This window comes from Tinamus guttatus, unplaced genomic scaffold (assembly GCF_059628265.1).
Source record: "Tinamus guttatus ecotype Peru unplaced genomic scaffold, ASM5962826v1 Tinamus_guttatus_pri_ptg000347l, whole genome shotgun sequence".
Classification (NCBI taxonomy): domain Eukaryota; kingdom Metazoa; phylum Chordata; class Aves; order Tinamiformes; family Tinamidae; genus Tinamus; species Tinamus guttatus.
Genome location: NW_028288881.1, coordinates 923,243 through 950,614, shown reverse-complemented (window position 1 = coordinate 950,614; position 27,372 = coordinate 923,243).

The window sequence follows — 27,372 nt, the reverse complement described above, 5'->3', positions numbered from 1 at the left end:
TTCAGGGTGAAAGTGAGATAAAACAAATCTGACATGAGGACATTTTACACTGCAGAAGTTAAATTCTGGCCTCATTCGTGGCCACTGTGCATTTAAAACTACTGGTGCATCGTGATTATGTGACTTAAAGTTTGTCTTGCTGCTAAGTAACATTGACCTCACTGAGGTGGTGAATAACTGATATTTTTGCTAAAGGTCATGTTTATTATATGTGCATACATTGAGACAATTTTAAGATGTTTATTATAGACTCTTTCAAATAGACTCTAGCAAATAGACTCTTGTCTATTTGCAGTGCATATCTTCAAAATGTTTTGCAAACTCCTAAGTAAAGCAAGAAACTATAACCTTTTCATTGATCAATTAAAACAAAACACTTTAAGCACAACAAATTCAATAATGTTTCATACTGTTGTGAGGTAGCTTCCTGAATTTCATACATCTATCATTATGAAAGGCTCAGGAACAGCTTTATCAAAGCAGAATTAAGATTATGGTTTAAATGTGCCTTTGCAGATAATCTGGGGAACTACATTTATCTTCTGAGGCATTTAAAATGATGAAGTCTATCATAAAACCTATGCAGTTGTTCATTTTAGATATGTAATATTTATTAATGCTATCCTTCCTATGACACTCTGGTGTACAGCAAATACCTCTTACTGGTGTCAGTGCAGCACATAGTTTATTCAACACAGGAAAACTCTCGACTTAAAAACTTACGGTGCAAATATTGCAGCTGGATTAAATTTCAATAAGTAATTACAGATTATTTTCAAAATAACTTCATAATAAGAGGAAGAACCAATCATCTCTGTTTCATAGATGGGAGCTAAGACAGGGAGTGTTAAAATAACGGATTGTTCACCATATAAAAACCACTTTTCCAGCCAAGATTGCTGACAGTAGGGGGAGTGTAGCCATTGGGTTACAGGGCTGTGCAGTCTTGTGCTTTTTCCAGTCTGTATGCCTAGTGAATAATACCTCGATAAAGTAGAAGGGATTGAGTTAGTCTCTCTCTAGTCTTGCAATTTTGGCATCTTTCATGGGATTGAAATAGAGGAACTGGAAAAATGAGCTAGATCCAGATGCTACTTGGAACAGTGAAGAAATACTTCTTGGTTTCCAAACTTTTATTATTATTATTATTTTATTCTGTTTTTCAAACCAGAAAGAAACCCCATTACACTGTTAATATTTTTGGGTCTAATATGTCATTTTCATAAAATCAAATTTTCTGATTGAGAAGGATGTCTTGGTCAAAACATTTTCCCTGCATCTACATTGGTCTGCATGCATAGTGTAGAAAGCAAATAGTGATAGAGCCTCTGAAGTCCCATCTGACTTTACTAGGAGTTGAGCTTAATGTATATGTGGGCAATGCCTTAGGACATTATTGGATTTGGAATTTTATTTAACAATCACTGGAATTACTAGAAGTTACTCTTAGGATGATAAATGATAATATTCCTTACAAGTTGAGTACAAATTGTAACATGTTCTTAGGATCATTCAGCTTCAAGGGAAACAGCAGAAACTTAATGGCATCTTTACATAATTTGTCCCATTTGAATGCTCTCATCTACTGCCTTCTCATTTTTGCTGTGCTCTGATCCTGAATCTGTTACTGCAGTGAATATTTTTAAATTTCATTGGATCTGCAACTTTCTTTTTCAGCTCAGTGTTCCCTTTTATATATGTGAAAATAGTAGCTACACTTCTTGACAAAACACTTATTTCCTCTGACTTAAATGCATTTGGGTACTTACTTACCTCTTTTTTGTTTGGCCTGTAATGCTTTAAGGCATGGTGCACATTTTCATGTTAGGCTTAATCCTGCCAGACTGTATTGATTATTAAATTTTTCAGTTAACATCAAGCTTTCTTCTTCACTGTTGCAAATATTCAACTCTTTCTTATTAGTCGGAAGATTACAACACAAAAAGGCCATCTACTTGATGGATAAAACATTCACAGTGTTTTTCAGAAGACAAACTTTCAGCCAGTATGCGGCCAGTATTGCAATGGATAATTTGCAATTCTTTGTGATTTAGGATATTTTTGCAATTTGGCTTTGTTTTTCTTCTAAATTTGATTGAATAGAAGTAACGTCTATGTCCTGTTGTTTCTTTTAACAGAGGTGGCAGTAGTTAATAGTTTTACTGTTTGCATATATATTATCTCATACAGTATACAAAAGTTGTTACAGACAATATTCCCACAATAATATATTTCTTGAGCATTTACATTTACAATAGCCACACTCACAGCACTTTATCTGAGGGAAGGAGGAGAAAGGAGTATAACGTGGTAATTTGTATTAGTAAACTTGTTGAGAAGAAGATTGGTCTCCAAATTAACAGTCTATACGCTTTCTTCCTGTCATAAAGAACTGAAAATAAACTTCTATTTGTTCCCCTTAATGATTATTATAAGAAAACAGGAAGATAGCAGGGAATTAAGATATTTAGAAAAATTTCCTTGGGTTATAGGTAGTGCAATTTTTAAAAACAATGGTAATGATTTGAAAGCCTTATTAAAACTGATTTTTTTCTTGCAATCTTCCTCTACAGCAGGAGCATTAATATCAAAGGGCTGTGAACATTTTAACATTTTATTTATTTTTTTTTAAATAGATATATATATATACATGAATTTATGCATTTAACCTAAAGGCCTAATGCATAGAAGCAATTCAGAATGTGCTTAAGCTCTGCTGAATTCAGTGAGATTTATACATGTGCCTAAAGAGAATGTGCGTAAGTGCATAACTCAGAGCTTCAGAACTAGTTAGGATCACTTGGCTACCTCTGAGAATGCCAAAAGAGGAGACAGGGCACAACTACCAAGATAACAAAAGCTATTTTTCACAACTGTTGAAACTAACTCCTGTCAACTTTACATAGCTGGACAGTGAATGCCTTCTAATTCAGATTCCTTCTAATTGCAACTGGCTAGCTAATAAACTGTTAAATACGAAGAGAGCATATCACTGTGTAATTGACTATTCTTCAGTCCATGCTTTCAAAGGAAGCAAGCTGAGAGGTAATTTGGCTCCTTTGGCATCCTAAGACTTTACCAACTATATTACATTAAGACACTCTGAAAGTGTGCTAGCTCACCAAGTGTGGAGTAGATGTGTGCTGGATGAGAGGATGAGAAATAAGAGGTTTGCACACTATGGTTGTGTGATTCCAGACGAGTGAGAGATCACTAGGCACCTTTTCAAGGTACTAGCCTTATGGAAGCCAGCTAAGTGCTCCTGTGCTTCCTTAGACGGCACTGTAGATTAAAACTGCATTACTGCCTTTGCTGCAAAAGTACACTCTGGTGTCATGCTGTTGGCAGGGTCTAGTATGCAGCTATCTAGAGGATGCCACGAGGCTACAGACAGCCCCTGAGTGCTACACGTCAGCTGCGGTGCGTGCACAGCCATCCTTGGGGAGCCTCCCAGGCCTCAGCATGGCCAGCATTGCAACCTTGGGCATACCACTATATTCCAAAGAGTGGGATCTTGCTTTCAAAGCATGAGTTTTTGCTGTGAAATGATCTTCACCAGGCAGTCAAGTGTACTAGTTATTTCTACTTTTCCTCCATGCAATTGTGTCATAAAATTACAGTATCAAGTATTTTCAGCTCTAATCAGCTTCATCTAGTTTAAATGCAGTGATCTTCTGGCTGCCCATATAACCACTTCGCTAAGGCAGTCAAATTAATGTGCGTAAAACTAAAACTGAATTTATCATCTTGTATCACTTGTCTGACATATCTGTTATGGTGAAAATACTTGAATGAATAACAAAAACCTTATGATAGTTTAATATCTTTGGACTATGTGTTCTTGGACAAGCAAAATTATATCTCTGTATCTCTATTTGGCTGTAAGCGTTCATCTCTAAGTCTTTTTTAATCATTCGTCTTTAAGGTCTTTTTGTTTTTAACCTTATTGTATCACACTGGCAGATCTTTTTTAAACTTGCCAAACAGAGTTCTGCACTTTAGGTTTTTTGAGAGAAATTTTATTTTCTATCCCACTTATCTGTAGACTGCATGTCTAGTTTGGATGATCCATGCTTATTTTATTGCTTGAGGCTGCATTTTTTATCAAGATATATCCACGTTCATAAACTGAAGGTATCACAGCTATTCTCCTCCTCATTGGATATGTTGTATGTATCTTAGATAAAGATACATACTACTTCACTAAAATTTAATGATCCCATATCTTTGCTGCTAATAACCTTGTTTTAAAGTGTTTAAGAAAGAAATAAGTTCAAGTCTGCAAAGTTAACTGACTAGGAACCAATTGCTCAATCCTGTAGGCAAAATGAGCTTTTGTGCCCCATTAGAAAACAGCAGGATTTGCACTTACATAACAACTGCCCCCATAATGCATCTGCTCTTCTCTGGGAGATGAGAAAGGACAAGGTGGGGGCCTTTGAATCTTTGGTTTCAGTCCAGCTTAAGATTTCTGAGCATTGCAGCTGGGTTTCTGTCAGCAGAATTGAAAGTGAATGATCCTCTGTTTCTTATTACGTAGTTTGATACTCTTTCTGATAGTTTTCTATTTTTTTCTTTGTAAGTCTTGATTGACATCACAGTCAGATGAGTATTTGCTGTAGGAAACAATTTTTCTTCCTCTTTTTCTACAGTAATCTGTATGCAACCATCATTATCAACAAGGGCAACAGTAATTGCAGTGTAATTATCTGTGCATCACTGTTTCAGGCATCTCCTGTTGCCTGCTGGAAGCACTCAGAAATCTTTCTTCTATAATTCTATAATTCTTGCATTCTTGCATAAATGACAGTTCAAATATTGTCATTATTTTTATGGCCAGAGTAGTACACCTATTTCTGCAAAAAAAAAAAAAAAAAAAAAAAAAAAGATACAAACTTTCCAAGCCTTTGAAAGGCAAAAGAATATATTAATCACTGAAATAGTTCTCTCTCTTTAATACAAAAATTGCTATTTGTGAATAAGTAGCTGAAAAATAATACAGAGATGTTTTTAAGACTGTTTTTAGGAAAGGAAGAAATAAATGAAGTGACTTCCTATTTACTACTTTGCTTCTCTTGTGCTCACATGCTGTTTTGGGTTTTGCCCACTATGAAAGGTACTCCCCTGTAACGACCAAAAAATTCCCTGTAAACTATATATTGCCATTAAAAAAGATATTTGGATTCTCATGTGAGCAATTCCTCTCTGAACTTTCTATAGAAATCAGTGATTCACAGGAAGCATTTGTAATTATTCTGAAAAATAATGAGTAATCAAAGGCAAATTTACCTCCCTGTAACAGAACAAATGATGGAAATGGGTAAGACAAATAATTTCTGTAGTTAGATAACTTAATAGCATTATGTTAGAGAATTGAAAAGAGATCAAGTAGGGGTTTATTTCCTATTTTAAATCATTATATAGCTCTAAACATCTTAGTAACAGTCAAACACAGGAACAGCTTAAAAGCTAAAATTAGCAAATTGTCCTCAGAACAATGTGATGCTTGAAATAGTAGAATAATAACAGTACTAGAAACAATTAATGTTCTTAAAGACACAGGAGTGGCAAAAACTGTTGGTCTAGAGGGATTCTAGGAAGAAACTGAGAAGTCATTACATCCAAGCTGTCTATACTTCTAAATAGATTATTTAATATTTTACTATCTAAAATAATCTGCTGTTAGTAAAACCCTATGTAATAAGAAGGACTCTAGCATTGGCAAACATCTCAGCCAAATACCTCCCTTGTCAGAAGGCTTTTCCTGATTTTTTTTTTAATTTTAAATGTTTACATTTCCAAACTTTATGCAAACAAAACAAGCAAATATAAACCCTTGCAATATTCTCAGTGAGAAAGTCAATATGAACTTTGAAAAGTATGCTTTAATTGTCCCCCAGATCAAGAAATTAGCTGATGGATTGAATTTCGAAATAAAACTGCACCTGAAAATGTTTTTACTTTTGTGCAAGTGACCCTTAGGAAATACCTTTCTCAGGAAATACCTTTATCTACTATTTCCCAGTGTCCTGGGAAAGAGAACTATGATGCTTTCTTTTTCCCATCTACCTTCTACAATATTTACATTTCAGAACCAATGGAAGTTAAGGCCAAATTTGGTTATTGGTATTTCTGCCTTTTTTTTTTTTTTTTTTTTTTTTTTAAGGAGATGATGATAATCTTATCAAAATGTTATTTTGATTTTTTTTTTCTGTGACTTCTGGGATTGTGACCAGAAAGGCCCTAAACTTTTCATGGTACCAGAAGATACTGTATTCCTTTGAACTGTGGATGAAAGCATGGAACAGAGTGGAACAGCGTAAGTGCCACCAGTGATCATGCTTTACACAGAGGGCTGACCTTCTTGCTTTAAGCACATGGAGAAGCTCCTCATTTGGGTAAATTTTAGGGGTAATTAATAGCCAACCTTTTCACTTCTAAGTGACTAAACTAATATGTTTCACTCCACAGTCGAAAATCTCAGAACAAATGCTCTGACTTATTAGATCTCTAACATAGTTCTTGACATGCATATATATACACGTGTATATATGTACACATAAGTACATATAGGTGTGTGTGTGTGTATACATATTTTTGTGATTTTAATTTTATTTTAGGAAGCTATTGTTCCCACAATATTTGTGACACATGAATAAAGAGGCAAGGTTAAGTTTTAGTAATAATTTTATATAAGATAATTTTTTTAGTAGTAATAGTTTAACAGTTTGTGTGATAGAACAATTTAGGACTAATGATAATTATTTAACTTCTTTCTTATTACCTTAATTTTCTTGTTTTATTTTTTCCTTTGAAAGTACGTGAACTGCTAAAGGCTTGATCAAAATATTATTCTACACAAACAATTTTTTCACAGTGATATTTCTATTGTATCTCTGAAAGATGAAACAAACCCTGAATTCATGTCAATATCATATATATTTTAGAAAAAAAAAAAAAAAAGAAATAAAAGGTTACTCTTGGGCATAATCTCATCTTTAACTTTCAGATATCTTCCTGTGTTCACTGAGAACCAAGGAAATTTTGAAGATATTAATCTTCAGGAGTCAACCTCTCTGGAAAGCATAGTTTCAGTACTAGAGATAAAGGTCAGTAAATTCCATAATCACAGAATCACAGAATGGTTGAAGTCGTAAGGGACCTCTAGAGATCATCTAGTCCAACCCCTCTGCTCAAGCAGGGACACTTGGCGTATCTGTAAATCTGAGCTAAGGCCACTTCTTTCCAATCAGATCAGATCCCTGCAAAGCGAAGACCTGCAACTTGAAAAGTCACGTGTACAATGCATCAAGCCTCTATATGTAAAATATACGTAAGTAATTTCCATAATGTAAAATAAATATATATTTTTCCATATATTTATAATCTCCCTGGAAAAAGTGGGATTTGCCACTTCACACACAGGATCACACAGAGAAGCTGAGGCTGGGAGTCACCTCTGTGCACTGCATAGCCCAACCCCCTCACTCAGAGCAGGGAAAGCCAGAGAAGTTGAGCAGGAATATGAGCAGTCAGGTGTCGAATATCTCCAAGGACGGAGACTCTGCAACCTCTCTGGACAACATATTCCCAATATGAAGCTCTCACAGTAAAACTTTTTTTTTCCCCCCAAGGAATTTCCTGTATTTCAGTCGGTGCCCATTATCTTTTGTCCTGTCACTGGACATCACTCAAAGAGTCTGTATCTGCCTTCTTTTCTCCGTCCCACCTCCCCATTCCATCAGCTATTTATACATGTTGATCAGGTCTCTCTGAGCCTTCTCTGCAATCGCAAACATTCCAAACTCTCATCATATGACAGTTGCTCCAATCTTTTAAGGGCTATCTTCGTGGCCCTTATTGGACTCAATCCAGTTTCTGCTGCCTTGTGACTTGGACTTGGACAGTTTTACCTCTCTCAACCTGCAGGCAATGTTCTGCCTAATTCTGTTGGTCCTTACTGTAGGGGGACATTGCCGGCTCCTGGACAATTTGATGTCACCAGGACCCCTAGGGCTTTTTCTGTACATCTGCCTTTGAGCTGGTCAATGCATAGTTAGTACATGGGTTTACTCCTTTCCAAGTACAGGACTTGAAAGTTTCCTTTCTTGAACTTCTTGTGGTTTCTCTCTGCAGATTTATTCAACTTCTGAAAGCCTTTCTGAAGGGCAGCACAATCATCTGGTCTATCAACCAATTCTCCAAGTTTTGTATCATCTGAAAACCTGCCGAGAGTGCACTCTGTTCCATCATCCAGGTCATTAATGAAGATGTTGATCAGTTGTGATACATCAATAGAGAGGCATCCAAGACTCTTTCAGATTCTGGGGTTATTTGTGCTAACTTGAGAGATCATCATCTGTCAAGTATAAAAATTTATTAGAGCTACATGTTTCTACAGATATGATGAACACTGGACAATACTAAACAATTACACTGGACAACACTAAACAATTAACACCAGACAATCTAGAAGTATAACAGAACTAAATATATATATATATAATGTATATATGTATATGCATGTGTGTGTATATATATATGTATTTAGTTCTGTTATACTTCTACCTTTACTTGTAGATATATCTATCTATCTGTATATATATACATATATATATATCAGAGCTCCATGGTTAAGCCGCACATGCATGCTACAATGACCATGCTTGCCCTTTCCTTGTCCATATGGGCTCCCCTCTCATACTCTCCAGTATACCCTCCAGTATAGTATTCCAGTATAGTATTCCTTGGATTGCTCTCACCATGTTCAAGCTGTGTCAAGATGATTTGGACTCTTCCTAGATGTTGACATCAGTAGTGCCCTTGTTGATAGGTGGGTTGTCTGGTCCACAACGCAGGTGACGGTGAGTCTGAGTCCACACAGAGATATGAGGCCTACACTCTTTTATCCTCCCCTGGCTTAGTTCGTTATCCAATTCAACAATGCCAGACTACAGTTATAAAATAGAACAGATGGCTTCAGTCCATAATATTAAGGATAACAAAGAGGGGAAAACAGGTGGTCAGCTGACAACTGCATGCATATTCAAAAGAAAAAAGTACAGAAGTTCAACAGATATCAACATATAACAGTAAACATATTCAACAGAAAAACCAGTGCAAAATTTCACAGTACCATGTGAGTTTGCAGTGCCACTTCCCCTTTGCTCTCTAGATTTGCTCAGCACTCATGGGGTGATTGGAGGACTACAGCAACCCCACAGTTGGGTGACTCTGGCTGTAGCACACTCGGGAATCTCAAATCCTTGGAGAGCACCCCAGAACAAACTCCTCTTATATGGTCTCCACAATCCATATGTTTCTCATGTTGTATGTGTTAGCATACAGGCAACTGCAGAGGGATACCCAATCAAGCCAATTTACTGGAAAAGATGTAAGATTTCTCCCATGACACTTGCTGTAGATTAGTTCTAGTGTGTGCTTCATGATCATTTTCAAAGCATTAAGACTGTTCTGTGTGGTTTTTTATTTCCTCTCCTCTCCTCTCCTCTCCTCTCCTCTCCTCTCCTCTCCTCTCCTCTCCTCTCCTCTCCTCTCCTCTCCTCTCCTCTCCTCTCCTCTCCTCTCCTCTCCTCTCCTCTCCTCTCCTCTCCTCTCCTCTCCTCTCCTCTCCTCAGCAACAACTGTTCATGTGAAGCAGAACAGACTAATAGGCCTTTCCCTTCCCTGCATTGTCAGAGCTTATGTTTTGGTAAAGTGAAAAGAGAAATGACATATAAGAGCGTGCTTATGGTTACTGACAGCAGAGACATAGGTGTACTGAAAGGCTAGGAGGCTGGAGAGTCATCATTCTTCTCTCCACCATTAGCATTGTCTAGGTCAGTTCACACTCTTGTCTGTGTGATGTAAAAGTTGTAAAGATGCGCAACTGCTCCTTTTCTTCCATCGTATCCCTCTAGAGCAGAGACTTTCAGGCTTCTGTCTAATGATCTAGCACTAGAGCTGAAAGGACAGCTGTATTAACGCTATTTCCAGCAATGAGGTAGCTTGTTGAGGATTAACTTGAGGATTTTGCTGTTTCAGTCCATTATTAGTGAAAACTGGCAGCAAAGACAGTAGAAAGAAGCACCAGTTGTGGAATATGTGTATTCATTTCATTGTTGTCTCTGAACATCTCTGTTTTTACAGATTTGCTTGACTAGTTTCATTCACAAACAGTTAGAAGCAAAGGAAAAAAAGAACAGCCTAGTGCACTAATATTGTGCATGCCTATTTGTGCGAATATGATGGATATCTGAGATTACTTGAAACATTTTTACTTACATTTTTATAATATACATTATTTTACTTACATTTACTTATATTTTTATAATATACATACTTACATTTTTATATCTTACATTTTTACAGTATCACATTTCCATATTTTTAACTGAAAAAGATAACATTGAGGTTACTGAAATTTAAAAAATCAAATTTAAACCAGAAAATGTGTTTGTTCTTCTTTTGCAAAAAGAAATGAAAAATAATTTATATAATGCAAAAAGCTAAGCTATAATTAATTCTACCACCTCATGTACATGGACTGATACTTCCTTATTCTGTGGGCTACAGAGCACTAAAAAAGCAGATTTGTACATTCATGTTTCAAAAGTCTAAAGTAAAAGACTGAACAATCTGCCAGTTCATCTAATTTATACTAGATTCAAATAGGATTTTGAGGGGACAGAGAAACTGCACCAGGAGAGACTCAGGCTAGACATTAGGAAAAAATTATACAAGGAAAGAGTAGGCAAGCTTTGGAGCAGGCTGCCCAGGGAAGTCATGGAGTCACCGTCCCTGGCAATGTTCAAGAAACATGTAAATGAGGCACTTAAGGACATGGTTGAGTAGGCAGGGTGTTGATGGGTTATACTCAATGATCTTAAAGGCCCTTTTAAACATGATGATTCTTTGATTTTATGATTCTATGATTGAGGCCTGTAGCTAGTGGTGGGGGGTAGGGGTCAGTCCTTGGTCCAGTCCTGTTTAATTTATTCATCAATGACCTGGATGAAGGCACAGAGTGCTCCCTCAGCAAGTTTGCCGATAATACAAAACTGGGAGGAGTAGCTGATAGCCCAGAGGGCTGCGCTGCCATCCAGAGGGACCTGGATAGACTGGACATCTGGGTAGTGAGAATACTCATGAAATTCAACCAAGCGCAAGGTCCTGCACCTCGGGAGAAATAACCCCAGACACCAGTACAGGCTGGGGACTGACCTTCTGGAGAGCAGCTCTGCAGAGAAGGACCTGGATGTCATGGTGGACGACAAGTTGACCATGAGGCAGCAGTGTGCCCTCGTGGCCAGGAAGGCCAATGGGATCCTGGGGTGCATTAAGAAGAGCATCTCCAGCAGGTCGAGGGAGGTGATCCTGCCCCTCTACTTAGCCCTGGTGAGGCCACATCTGGAGTATTGTGTCCAGTTCTGGGCTCCACAGTACAAGAGGGATGTGGAGCTGCTGGAGAGAGCCCAGCGCAGGGCCACAAGGATGATGAGGGGCCTGGAACATCTGCCCTATGAGGAGAGACTGGGGAAGCTGGGCCTGTTCAGCCTGAAGAAAAGTCTGAGAGGGGATCTAATCAGTGTCTATAAGTACCTCAAGGGAGGCAGTGAAGAGGATGGTGCTGGTCTCTTTTCAGTGGTGACCACCGACAGAACTAGAGATAATGGCCAAAAACTGAAACACCAAAAGTTCCACAAGAACTTAAGGAAAAATTTCTTAACAGTGAGGGTGACAGAGCACTGGAACAGGCTGCCCAGAGAGGTTGTGGAGTCTCCTTCTCTAGAGATGTTCAAAACCCGCTTGGATGCAATCCTGTGCTACATGCTCTAGGTGACCCTGTGTGTGCAGGGGGATTGGACTAGATGATCTCTAGAGGTCCCTTCCAACCTTAACGATTCTACGATTCTATTCTATGATTCTATTCCACAAGTTTAACTGATCCTCACCTCTGATATCTTGTCTTGATATGACTAAGGGAAAATACCTTCCAAAAATAAGTTAAATGCAAGCAGAGCCTAGATAGGAACAGGGCTGTTGAATATCAGACTGTGTGAAACAATTATGGTGGAATAACTGAATTGGCCAAAAAAAATGCCAAACGTTATCTTGAACCTTGTTTGAACTGGAGGGATATGAGTGGGTTAGTGCACTAGCAAACTAATTTAATAAAATCTGCCTCTTGCTATTTTAAAATCTGAAGTTAAATTTAATGCAAAATATGACAGTTCACTTTGCTTTCTGTGTCACTCTTAAGGTTTTGGATCTGCAGGATCTCAGATAATAAATGAACTTTACAGTGTTTAAAAACTTATTTTTTCCAATTCTGCTGCCTCATTCAGATGAACTGAAGGTTTAGAGCATTTCAGAATTATGAACTTGAATGTTAAGCTTTTTCCCAAATAATTTACTTTGAAATTTTATAGTATCATTTAGACTTTATGATAAACATGACAGACAAGAGATATAATTATCAATTTGCAAAAGCCAAAGCATGTGGTTCCTTTGAGAACTAGAATCATGGCTTCTGACTCAGTTACAATAAATTCTAATGCAAATATTACACACACCAAGAGCAGGACAAATGAAAACACCTCCTGAAGTTCACATATAATTATTCAAAAAAGAAATCAAACCCAGAAAAAAAGAAAACGGTCACAAAATGTTATTCAGCCATTGACTACCACTGAGAAAAGAAGAAATATTTTCACTTGCTATCATCTCTCCCCTCATCTGTATTCCATTGACCTGCCCCTCAGCTTAACAGCAAGGTTTCAGTGGAAAGAGGGGCATTTACCAATCACAAGAAACTTTCCTTCATGAGTGTAATTATATGTTTTTTTTTTTTTTAAACATATTTTCTATGATTACGCTTTTTATTTGTTGGCCAATAGATACAGAATGGCATTTCTGAAATGGACAAGGAGTGGATATCTTCTAATTCCTGAGTTGATGTAACAGATTGGAAGAAACTATCAAATACTAAGTTTTCCCTTTTGAGTATGGCTTTCTGCTTGTGAGATTCCCAAGTGTCACCTGCAGCTACTTTGCAGTGTTGCAGCTTTATTTACTACAGAAAATCATCTCTACAAAGGAATCGGAACATCAGAAGAACACAGCCTCACTTTCTCCTATGCATCAGTCCTAGCCAATTACAATTTGTGAATTCCTCGAGTGACTATCCAGATTTTCATCAAGGTATTACTAGCTGCAAAATGTGGTTGGAAAGCTATAGACTTCCTGAGGAAGTTTCTGAGCAGAACCAGAGTGAAGACATTTAACACATAGACTTCTTTGGGGGTATGCTCACACACCGGAATTATCTGCGGAGTTGACAGTGTTTATGGAATATTAAGGAAAAGTAGAAGAATGGCATTTTTGGTATAAAGATGCCAGAACTCTGTTCCTTTAGGCATATTTTTGTTTTGTTTTATGAAGAAATTAATTTCTAAACTAAGAGAAAACATTTCCCCCCATCTATCTTTTTTAACTCCCTCTGTTGTGGTAAAGAAAGAATCAAAAAATATTTATTATGTTATTTGTATTTCAACACATATAGGTAATGAGCAATCAACCCAACCTTGCCAGATGCTAAAATACTACATTTCAAAAAGTACACAGAAGTTCTACAACATTTTAACTTTTTCTCATACAACTTTTTGCTACTGTAAGTTGACACACTCCACTGAGAAGGTGAATTTTCAGAAGCAGAACTGGCAAGTTCCAGAGAGCACACGGATTTTTATACCTTTGAACATGTCAACTTCAGCTGATAAACAATTTTCAGTTTTCATTGTATATGAGTAAAAGTGCATTTTAAATATTTTAGAGAAATATGTCATACACTGAAGGTCAAATTCATGCCATGTGGTAACAGCACAGGAACAGCCAGTAATATATTCCCTGTACCTAGCTGGAAAATCAGGACCATGTTAATCTTGAGCAGACAATGTAATACTAGGGACTGGGGTGGGTTTGCTTGTTGTGGTGGCAATATAGGCATGTATGTGTGTGGAAAAGCAGCTATCCCTACTCATCCACTCTCTAGCACCCCCTTACCTAACGCTTGAGATCATTAATTTATTTCAACAAAATTGTCAGAAATGCAAAGATTTTCTTAATAGTAATCTCCAGCTTGTTTTGGGCCTAGAACTGGTCCAAGAGAGGTGATCCTTTGCGTTGTCACATAAGTGCCTAAATAAGGCAAAGTCTGCGTCTATAGCATTACTTCATGTTTTATGAGACTAGAAAGAATTCACACAAGCAAAGCTGGTTTATAGCTATCTGCTGCAAGGAACTCATCAATCTGGGCTCAGAAATAAACCAAGAGACAAATCTGTAACGAACCAGGCTTCACTAGTTTAGGTGCTTCTGAAATTGCTTGGTTTGCAAAAGAATTCCAATAAAACTGCTTATATCTTCAGTCTTTTAACAAAGTTTCTTTTTTTGAAAATGCATATGAATATATGTGTATGAACATATATTCATAAATGTATAAGATTAAAGAATTCTAACTCTTGACAGACTTTATTCAATATCATATTACTCTTAGAACCAGAATAATTTTGAACTATTTATCATCATGATCTAATTTGTATCATTTTATCTTTAAAAAATTTTATATTGCTTAACTGTGCGTCAGCTATATGTTGAACTTTTCTTCGCAATAGAACCCCAGCTGTACAAGTGTTCACACATCTTCTTCAGTGTATATACTCATTAAAGCCTTAGAGTTATGTCTTACATGCATAAAGTGTATATTAAGATTTTTGAAAGATTGAGGCTCTCATAATTATAAACAAATATTGATAATGTGATATTGAGATGGGATAAAATACTCTATTTGAAATTATATCAATATGGGAATTTTATGTGCAACATTTACTGTGTTTCTAACATAATGCTTGTTGAATCTTTTCAAAAAATGAAAGAAACATATTGACAAAAGGTTGAATAAGAAACACTGTGCTTGCTCTTTGTCCAACACTATGCTTTTCCCTGACAGTCAGTTCTATTTTATCTTCTCAGAGGCTAGCTGGATAGGTAAGCACATATTGTGATCTCTACATTAGTAAAGTGATTGCTGGATGGACCAATTTGTTGTCTCTTTCGTTTGATACATCTCAATTACTTGTGAACAAGTTTCATTTTGCATTTTAGGGAATAAATTAGTGAGGTACAGAATGAAGCACTGAAGCAACACTGCCATAAAAAATCCAAGCTGGTTCCCTTCTCCTTGCTTTTACTGCTACCAAGGAAGTAGTGAAATAAGTCCATAAAGACTTAGCTGTAGTAAAATGGATGTGTGATAGGAGTTTTGAGGTTGCTGAATTTGCAGTATAACAAGGAGTCATTGATCTTGATTCTGCTAGACGAAACCTGCAAGGTGCAGTATCAAGGCCACATTAAAAACTTCTTTCAGCTGTCCCAGCATTGCAATGCTGTGAGCAGTACTCAAAATACTCAGAAACAGTGAATTAAATGCACTTATACAGAAAAAAGTCTATGAAAGCCCCTTTAGCTGTGTGTAAAGAAGTGACGAATCTGAGTGCAGAGGGTATATGAGATTGCAACTATGTTGCAAACGGTGTATGCTTTTATTTTTGAAAACACAGCAGAGAAGCGTTTTAACCTTCACTAATACTGATTAACTAAGGTCCAAGTCTGGGACACGTCCATATTCTTATATTAGACTCTGACATAGTCGGTGTTTGCTGGGCCTCATTGTGTTCATCTTCTAGGCATCTTCCTTTGTTTTAATAACTAAGGGGGAAAATATCCAGCTCTCAGATTCACTGCTGCTTTGTGCAGTAAAACAAAAGAATTACAAATTCAATAGTCCAATAATAGACTGAAAACAATAAGGACATTAAATACAAAATTTACAATCAGATCTGCACATACCATATGTCTATCCAGATGAAGATATGTTGGGTTTTAAAATAAGGGTGGGGCTTAATTGGGGTTTAACATAGTGAGCATTAAACTGAGAAAGAGTCCACTTCATGCAATTCTAGCATAACGCATCCCACAAGTGAAGGCAAACACTGCCTTGCATCTCCTGGCTAGAATAACGATTAGAACTTTATACATATAATACTACCTAGCAACAGGAATTGCATATATCCAGAGCAATATCTTCAGCATATTAAATACAAATATCAAAAAGTAAACCGGGCTTTTTCCCTACCCCCTGTAAAATAAGCACATTTTACATGGATAGATTGATCAGGATGGTCTTCTGAACTCTGTTTTAGAGCTGTATCAGGCACAGAGCCAAACCCTCATCACAAAGGAATGCTCTGCTGAGGGTAAGAGAAAGTGATTCATTCAGGTGGTTGCCCATTACTTAATAAAAGATTTTATCAATAAGAAAAACTGCAGGTGAGATACATTTGAGGAGTCCTGGAGATTTTTTTGTATCAAAGAACAAGACTGAGAGGAAGGCAGTAGTTGAAAGGTGGAAGAGAGGTTTGCAAATACGGAGCACTCCGAATATTTATAACCTAATTTAAAATTTGAACAATCACCTTCAGCTATTTACACCTTTTTTTTACACCCGGAGCTATTCTATGGAGCTATCCTTCATATCAAAGAATGTAAATGTTACAATATGGTATGCAGTATGTTTGGTCCCTTTTCCCAAGAATTCTTATGTTAGACTTCTAAGAGCATTACTCTGTTAAGATTCTTTAAGATATATATCATAAAACTGCTATTTTAATATTGTAACTTTAATTGTTTAGTGAATTTTTTACCATGTGTTAAAACAAATGAAAAGCATATTATTAAACTGTAAGAAAGCCAGCATTGTGACAGACCATTCACTTAAGTCCCTTATTCAGTCTCTGAAGTTAGCAATAGAAGATTGAAAGCACGAAACCCTGACTACTTTCTGTAGTCTATTCCCTACAAATTCCTCCAGCATCCACAATTGTCTGACTAAGTATGACACGTGGTATGTAAATGTCCAGTTCTTTTAATATCTATTTATGATCTTATTGTTTACAATTTTGTCTAAGCCCTTTGTCAATCTGCTGACACCATCTACCTACATAGCCTCCTGCAGAGAGAAGTTTCAGAGGTTCATTGTCCACATCCAAAAGGTGGTGGCCCAACATCTAGCACTGCAAGATCTGGGGAATCTACCTTCACCTTACATCACTTTCATGCTCTTACAAACCCAAATCTTCTATGCTTTCTGCCTGCTCCAAACTGCAGAGTGTCCATTCGTTTTACTCTACTTTCATAAGGAAATTGCTCCATAACTTTGATCATTTTGATTGCCTGTCTCTGTATATTTTTGAACTCCATTATGTCCTACTTGATGCACAGTGATTGTAGCTCAGGAAATATGATTGTTGACATCACTTGTAGATACCTGGGAGCTTGGAATTGACCTGCTAATGAAGAGTCTGAAGATCTAACTTGTTTGAGCTTCAGCTCAGAGAGCGCCATGGAGGAAGCCCTGGGCAGCCCCTGCTCAGGAAACAGCCCTTGGGGTTTGGGAAGTGGTGAGAAGGAAGAAGGCTGTGTTAAGAAATTACATACAAATGTCCCCAAGTAGATCCAAGTCAGGGGGGTAAGAAACATTCACTAGGAACAACACACTTCTGATCAAGACCTCAGAATATTGATGATTTTTGTAGACTTCCTCTGTCCCATTTTTCTAAAAAAAAAAAAAAAACACTCATGACATCACCACCCTGAAGGGCCCTGGAGGGTGAGCATAATAGCAGAGAAAAGGGGAAAAGGAGTGGATCACGGGAAGAGGATTTTTTTCTAGCAGCTTTGGCTACGTCACTAATGAGGCTCTTCTGTATTAATTAGATAATTTGGACTATTAGACTATTAACACATTATCTGGACAAACAATGTATTCTTGGCTCTGTACAGTGTGTTCCATTTTGCCAATAAAAAGTGTTTGAGTAACAGGACCAAAACTGCATGCGCTGTTCAAGAAGTCAGTGTACCAAGGCTTAATATAGCACCAAAATGACACCATCTGTCTTGTTCTCAGTATTGTCCCTAATGATATCCAACATTTTGTTGGCTCTTTTGGCTGCCACTGAACACTGAGTAGATGATTTCAGAAAACTGTCAGTGATGACTCCAAGTTCTCTTTCCACAGCTGAGACTGCCAATTCTGAGTTCAACGTCATGTAGACATGTTTCAGATTACTTTCCCTACATGTATTACCTTACATTAATCTATACTGCATATCATCTGTCAACTCTTTGCTCCCACACTCCATTCTGCAGGTGCTTCTGGCATTTCTCACTATTGTTGTGGCATTTAACTACCTGGAAGCACTTAATACCATCTGCTGACATGGCAATTTCATTGTGCAGTGCCTTCTCTAGGACCTGATTAAAAATAACAATCAAAACAAGCCCCAAAACAGGTTAACTGGGGACGCAACTGCTGATTCTTGTTTATCATGAAATTTGATCACCAAGACTTTTCTTTTCATCCTTTAAACAATTTTCAATCCATGAAAAAATAATACTTTTCTCCAATCAATGTCACCTCAATTTCTTTTAGATCTTTAATCTAAAACACTGAATATCCAAATGTATTGCTTTTTTGAAAATTGAAATATAACATGTCAATATGTCTATCTGATCCTTCTCAATCATGACGTTGTAAACTCTTATCTTACGATGCAGGTAAGCCAGTGAATCAGGATTTTCCTTTCCCAACAGTTTTTCCACTTCCTCAGTGGTCATATTCCTAGTAGGAGAACCCTATGTTTTATTGATGGCAGTCACCCTGCAGTTGCCAAATAACCTCAGGAGTCCTTCCTCTAGATGGGAACTGCGTCACCAGCTCAGCACTTCTCCGGCACTGTGCCTGTGTGTGATGCAATGGTCAACTAGAAGTTCTACATTTCCATTTCTGATTTTTTTTTTTTTAACTAGGGTGAATGGGTTAATGCAATCCATGCCTGTTGTTTTATTGCAATCAAGATTGCTATTTGGGTTAATAACAGTTATTAAAAAAAAAAAAAAAAAAGAAAAAAAAATGCTTTTGCTGAAATGGGGATAAAGTCCCCTTAGCTTCTGTGATTTTCTATTCTTCATAGGTTATTCAAAAACACTATGGGGATGTTGAAACAGAAGGTAATTTATTTTATATTATAACTCCAGTGTTTATAGTACATAAAAAGAAGAAAACAAACCTGTGAAGCTCTAACAGCTTTGTCTTATTTCTATCCTACAATATGAAGTTAATCCAAAAATATTGAACTGTAGAACGTAAATTAGAAAAATATTTCAATATATTTCTAAATAAATTATCTCAAAAATACTGAAAATAATCAGTATTGAAAAATAGTGGTTTTTTTTTTTCTAGAAGATGGGTCTCTCAATATACTAATTGAGTTCCATTTCAATACACTAATTGTTTTGATATTAAGTAAGCATAATATTCAAACCTACTAGTTTAGTGCAATGTTCATTTTTGGGGCTTTAGAACAGAAACAATCCTATATAATCTTTTCAAAAAAAATTTCTTGGTTTGTAAATCTTTCTGTAATGTGACTTGTAAAATAAAAGTCCAAAGAGATAAGAATACTTTTCTCTAGACATTCCATTCTTAAAAAAAATCTGCAAGATTAAATTGAAATCATAGCTTCTTACATGAAGAGATCCTGATTCCTACACAGTTCAGCTACTAGATAATTCAAAATATAGCATTATTCTGACCTTTTACTATCATTTATTCTCTTTTTCTCTGCAAGATTTATTGAAGTAGCCTGAGAGTTATTTCTTTCAAGCGTGATCACCTCCGGACACTCCGTCATGCAACTGGGAATAGTTTATTTAGTGTGAAGATCAGCACTATATTAGTTATTTGTTTCCCATCTATGTAACAGAGTCATATTAGTTAAGGTACGGTAAGGCTCGCAAAAAGCCTTCAGAATAAACATTCAACAGAAAAGGATGATTTGATGACATCCATAGGAAAAAGATTTGAATGATGATAATGATGATAACCATTAAAATATATTTGAACTGCAAATACAGGTCAATGTGCATATGTACAAACAAGCCATGCACATTTTAATGTAGTACAAATAACTATAACTCTAGTGGCAGGCACGTGGTTTTAACAGCGCAAAGGCCAGGAGTTCAAATGGGAACCTGTATACATGAGGCATATAAGTAACTAGTAATGCAGAAAATCGGGGCTTTTACATTGTATAACATAAGACTCAGTGAACCCATAAGAAAAGCACAAATATGATGAATGGTCACATCTTTTATTTAGAAGAGAGAAGAATAAACTGAGATCATGACTAAAAGTGAGTTCTTATTTTCCCAGAATACTATTAGGTAATATTAATGAGAGCTAAAATGAACCAAATCAAATACATGTGAGGAAAATTTAATGAGGCCATCTTTCACAAGGTGCTTTTTTCATAAAGAAAATAGCTGGTGTAACAGATTCCTCTTTCTGCCTTGTCAATCTCAAAGGAAACTTAAGTATCAAACCCAAATTTTGAATTGGTTAATGATGCTTTTAAACTTACCATTATTGAAGATCCTCTAGTTTACTATTTTCGGATCCTAAATTGAGGTCAAGGAATATTTAATGTTCTACAAGCTTTATAGATGATCAAATGATTAAAAGTAAAAAAGCAAAGGTTACATAAAAAATGGGAAAAGTAAGACATATTTGTCAAGGAAGAAGATTTAAAGATGATTGGCCTGCTTCGTGCCTTACTGAAAATGGCAACACAAGAACGTAAGCCCCAAGTAATAATGAAATACTTTCCATGATCTCGTATTTGAACCCCTTAAATATGAAATACCTCTTAAATGAAATAATAACGTGACCGTCTTTCCCTTCTCATTTTTCAAAGGGAATACCTAGCTAGGTAGGTTCCCAACACTTCAAAACGCTGTGGAATTGAATGGGGACATTAAGAAGAAGGTAGGCTAGCAAGAAGTTATAGTTATAAAATCAATTCACCTATGAAAATTGTTTTAACCTGTATAGTTTTATAGAAAGCAGTCAGAACAGGTCTTGTAAATGCTTCTTTAGTGAGATTAATGGAACTGTGTGGGGAAAAAAAATAAATAAAAAGGACTTTTCACATAGCTCTTGCTGTTCTTGGTCTCTGAAGCCAAACAAATCTTCTCTTCTACTTAGTAGACCTGGTTTTTACTCTCTGGAGGAATGGCACTCATTACTGTGATTCTGTCTTTAACAAGAAAGAGTAATAAAGTATTAGTCTTTCTTAAAGGCTATTTTGCTGCTCATTAACACTTCCCTATTACTCAAGGGATAGCTTTCATTGCTCAGGTAAACCACTTGGTAGTGACCATTGCATGTAAAAATTGGAAATTTTCTACTGTATCAGCAACATCCAAAAAGGTAAAGACTAGCTAAAATGCTTTGCTAAAACTAGAATTTTCTTCTACATCCGTGGTCTCCAGTTTGGTTGAGTTTCATAATTCTTTTTAAAGAAAAGGTCATTTTCTATTTTTATTCTGTACTCTAGAGATTAGTATTCGGCTGAGAAATGACACTTGAAGTTCTGAGGCTCAAAACCTCTGTATAAATCAGGAATATAAAGAAGAAATAAAGAATTGTCAGTTCTCCATTCTGAAATTTCTGACTCAGTCAAAGAATGCATATGAAATTCTTTTTCAGAAGAATTGTTACAGCATCTTTACTCAAAATCTTCTTTTAAACTCCCTACAGAAATTAATGTTTAGTATTTTGTTTAAATTTGTAGCTGTGGAAAAAAAATGCCTATATTAGATTAGAACTTTTAAAAAGCATCTCAGATCAATATAGCATATTAGGCCTTTATGCCTCTTCTCTGGCTTTCCCTTGTCTCTGCCTTTTCGGAAAAAAAAATGATTTCCTTTAGTCATAAATTGCTGTCGAATATTTTTGATCCCTAAACTGAGCAAATCTAATCATGCTGGTAATTGCTTATTCAAATTCATTTATAATTTATCTAGGAATGCTTATGCATTTTTCTGATTGCGTGTGTGTGATCTCAATGGGAATCCCAGTAGGTGAGGTTTTCTCAGCTTCTATTTCCTCCTAAGTATTCTTTCTAATATGAACATAATTAAGAGCTATTAAATGTATGCTATTTCCAATTTATTGTAAGTGTATGAATATCTATTTGAATGAACAGTTTTTATTTCCAGTCTTATTCCTGTCTGTATTCTTTTAAGTTTCAGTCTTACCTGGCCCTTCTTATCACAGTGCATGCACATCCATGTACTGCAAAGATCTGCTTCCTAAACTGGAGATTACAATAATAAAGCAGCATACTAATCTCTTTTGTTAACCTCACCTAAAAATCACTAATCATATCAAGATTTATGAAGACACTAGAAATCTCTCGACAGCAACCGGAAAATGTCCTACCAGAAAACGGATTTTTTTTCATAATAAGACATTTCTTCCTGATTCTTCCTTTCTTACCAAAATAAAACCAAAAACAAACAAACAAAAAAACCCCAGCTATCTTCAAAATAATTTATGCTCCAAATGCAGAAGTGTTCAGACTCAAAGAATTTTCAGTCAGATGTACCTAATCAATTTCAGCAGGATAAGCACACTGTAGACCATTTGGAAAAGGGAATTGATTGGAAACTAGTGCAGCTGATTTTATCTTGTAAATCTTTCTCAAAAAAAAAAAAAAACCTTATAGGTATTATAGAGTTTTAAAAGCCGAAGAGCATTGGCTGTTTGGTTCATTAGCCTTTTAAAACCTTGAGAGATTTCTGTGTGTTCTGCTTCAGGAAAAAAGCACAGTGTACAGAGTTAGGAAAACAAAAACAAGACAGGGAGATGCATAATAATGTGAAACAAAAATACAGCACAAATAGCCCTTAAGTAATTGAAATGTAGCTGCATTGCTCTGTTTTGCTTGCCAAGTTTATTTCCTACTTTTCTGTTTAATTGAGATTTGCTTTTTTTTACCTCTTGCTATAATTTACGTAGCATAAGTGCAGTCTGAAGTGATAAGTACCTCTGTGACTGCTGTTCAGGAGTCTTGGATTTGGATAGTGACATTGCAAAGACTTTGGGTCCATCAGTTGTTGAACTTTGAATTCCTATTTCCATTGCTCAATAATTTACATAGGATTTCCAGTTTAGACTTTTGGTGGAACAGGCAGAAAACAATAGTTGGGTATTTCTGATTAAGTGCAAATAGAAGCTTAAATGTTCCTTTTCATTGTCACATGTTCAGATGTGAGGGTATGTTGACATGACTTTGCAGAGAGACTGTGTAAATCTGTATACACAAGGCTTCCACTGGGACATGAACTAAACAAGTCTCAACTCTGAAGAATAATGATAACATAGGACATTGCATAAACTCCTGTGGCCTGTCACATTTAATTTCATTTTATGTGGCAGTGAGGATGGATTTTTTTTCCCTGACTAGAGCAGAAGCAGCAATGTGTGGAGTTAGCTCTTCCAAACACCAGCAACAGGATTTTTCTCCATTTAGGATCAGATGGTATCAACAACGATTCTCCTTTCTTCTCCCCTCTCCCCACACACTACCCAACAAGATGAGAATGCTTATTCCCTTCTGTTGCTTTGTTCTGAATTTTTATATCACACAGACAAGTGTAACTCAATACAGCAAATCAGAAATATTATTCTGTATAATAAACAAAATATCAAGGTTAGTGAAGGTCTGTCAACAATTTTATGCATGTAATTCTGTAATGTACATATATATATATATATATATAATATATATGCCACAAATGTTATCTCAAATAGTATCTCAGTAGTGCTTTTGCTTTGTAATGAAGGAAAAATTGCAGTAGTTCCTCTGACATTATTTGCAGAATAACTTGCTAATTTTTTTTTGGCTTTCAAAGATTTACAAGAATTAATTTGAAAGAGTAGTTGAAGTAAATACAAATTGTAACTATCCTTATATTAACACCAATTCATACAAAAGAATAACATTCAGCAAACAAGATTGCACAATCAGTGGCACTGCAGAATCTTGCTTTCTGTTTCTCCTTTCATGTGTTTGTTCCAGTAATGATAAATTGAAAAGCTTCAGAGATGTGGGCTTTCTTTTTTCTTTTTCCTTTTTTTTTTTTTCTTCATTTTGTTTGTCAGGAAGTATCCTTCTAGTCACTACTAGCGTGCCAAATGCCACCACACAGTTGCTATGATAAAATCAGTGTACAGAATGAGGTAATCTTTACCAGTCTATGAACCTTCTTACATCCCTCTCTGTTCTCGAAGCTATGAGAACCCTGAGAACCCTATCAGAATACCAGGATAGACAGGTTTTGCTTAGTGAGCAGGATTCTGTGAATCGCCAAGCTTGAGCTCATAAAAATGCTGTTTAAACAGCAAAATACACAACTGAAAAATATGAATGCTTTTCCTGTGCTTTCCAAATTGTCAGATGGGCATGGCCTAAAATGGCCACCCAGGCTATGAGAGTGGAACAGAGAGTAGGGGATATGGGTCTTTACTGCAGCATGAATGTTGCTTCCATGTAGAAATGATTTTTCCCCCCTTTTCCTTGTAAGAGGTGGATAAGCTGTGCATGCCTGTCCCGTCCTGCTGTATACAATCATTAAAATGACTTTCTAAAACAGCTGACTAGCTGTTGGATGACACTAGTAATAATCTAATTTGCTTTTAATGGTCACTTAGCATTGTCTACACCAGATCAGATCCAAGTTCCTTTCAGTCCAAAGTTCACAGCCCGCAATGGCTAAAACTACCCAGAAAAAAAATGTAAAATTTTGGCAGTACCTGGAAGTGCAATAGCTTCCTCTTCCTCTTAAACCTGTCCTGAACTCTAAATTAAAATCTGTATTTCTCCTTACTTTGCGTACTGCTATCATGGGGTTTAAAAATAGAAGAATAAAACCCTCAGTCTCCAATGATCGTGATGGCTGTGCTATATGGATCTTTCTCATAGACATCATATGAGCCAATGATGTGCCAGAGATATTACAGTTGAACAACTGATTTGACAGCCCATGAGTTGTCTTCTGTTCACATAATGAGTTTTTGTCTACAGTCCTGAAAGCAAACATCTAGGGTCTGACCTTCTTTAAAACAAGCTTGCCCATTCCCAATGGCATGCCTTAGCTTTGTTTCCTAGTTATTTTCAGATCATGAGAATATATATCTATATTTTACAGGATATTGTATATAGTAACATGAAATGAAGATGAACATGAACAATTTCTGCTTTTCTCACTTTTTTTTTTGTTTGATACACTCATGTTGTTGCAAATGATTACCATATAGTTATTATTTAGAGCAACTGCACTGCACAGGCTCATCATACCTAACTTCTACAATTAGTGTTTTTTCATTGTTTTTGGTTGTATTTTGGAGACTATCTTTAGCAATGTGGGGCAATGAGTTTTCTAAAATTTCTTGGATGATAGAGCCAATAAAATATAAAGGCAGTCTTTCACATCTCATATTTTGGAAGATAAATTGCTTTTAAAGAGATTTTGTATATTTTATTGCATCAGCTATTTCTTTCTGAAGCTCTCTAAATACTCTGGAATGTCATGTTCAATTGCATTATCTTTTTTTTCCCCCTATTACGGTATAACAGTAATTGCTCAATGTACCTCACTTCTACTGCCTGAGTCTTACTTTACGAGTTTGATGTATCACATGAGGGAACAGGGAGTCTGCTGAGAATAGCAGGGAACAGATGTACAAGCAATCCAGCATGGTGACATAAGGCTGAAATTTCCTAGGAAACAACAGGGACTCCAGAAAGTTTTCAGCAACTTGGAAAATAACTGATCTGATTGGCTGCAAAACATATGTAAGTAAGAGAGCCTGAAAAAAAGGATTTATCCATTAGGACACAGTGGGCAAGGAGATATTTATAAGTTTATGTATTTATTTATTTTATTTATTTATTTTTCCAGAAGACTCTTCCGGAAAAAAAAAAATGTTTCAGATGTTTGGTTTGAAGTTGACTGCCCGACAAAACTTTGACTTTCAAGTTCAAAGACATTTTGGAACCTAGTCAGAATGGCTGTGAGCTTCCATCACACGAATGTCAAACACTTTCACGAACCTCCAGACATACCTAATTCATATTGCAAAGCTGTCATGCTGCTATATCACATGGATCAAATACTGCTGAGACAATTTTTGCTGGCTGAACAGAAACATTTCCAGGCAAACACAATTCTTTCTTTTGTCGCCTAGGTCCAGACAGCCACTTCCTGGGTGAGGAATATACTGCTCAGCACCTGCTATGAGCAGTGACTGCATCCACAACTGCAGTTTCTGTAGTCCTGCAGACACATGCAAGCAGCATGACCTGCAGATCTTGTTGCTGAGGACAGCCTGCTGATTTGTCACTACATGCAGATCTTTCTGTCAGACTGTACACATCTGAGTGAGTCAAAGCTAATAAACAGCCTTCTAAGGGGTCTCATAAGAATACATTCTGCCGTGGCATTTAATGCATGTGGCAGGTACATGCATATGTATTATCTTGTATTTGTGCATGTATACATATGTAAAAATCAGTCTTGGGACTGATGGGGATGGGACGTTGGGATGAATCAGAACTGAATGGATATCAGTTTTCAGCAATGTTTAATTTGATTTTCTTCTGATTTTGAGTACACCCTAATGCCTGGAATATCTAGAGCATACTTTACTTTTTTAATCTAACTTCTGTTTTCACCTATGCCAGGTCTAGGGAGATCCAAGAAACACTACTCAAGAATTGATGATGGGTAAAAAAGCTTAAAATTTAGGAAATTTCTTATATTGCGCCTCTCAAAAATATACCCAAAAGCACTATTTTTTTTTAAAAAATAACTACACAACAGTAATATATACTATACATATATATTATACATATATAATATACAAAATTACTATTCTGTAATATAACTAACTGGTGTACAGTTTTGGGTGCTGTATAGGAGAAGAAAAAGGTATTAAATTAATTCAACAGCTTCAGAAAAATATTACACTTTAATCTTAATATTATTAGATTTTACACTTTTTTTCTTTTCAGTAAAGGAAATTATAAAATTATAGTGTTGTACATGAAATATTGCACTATTCTTTTTTTCAGCAGTCTGAATTAAATCACATATCTTTTCAAAATATTTTCTGTTTTTCTCTGTTTATTTTACAATATTACCACAAAAATATTTTAAGGTATGGGAATACTTAAAAATTATGAAGATAGCTGATTTACTAATCTCCTGAAGGCTTTTTGTTTTCTTGGTTACCTTGCCAGAGAGTGCTCCTTAACCATCAAGAAACTCAAAGAAAGTCAAAATTTATACTGACAGCAACTAACACAGATGTTTGATTCTATATTACATAGTCAGACTAAATATTTA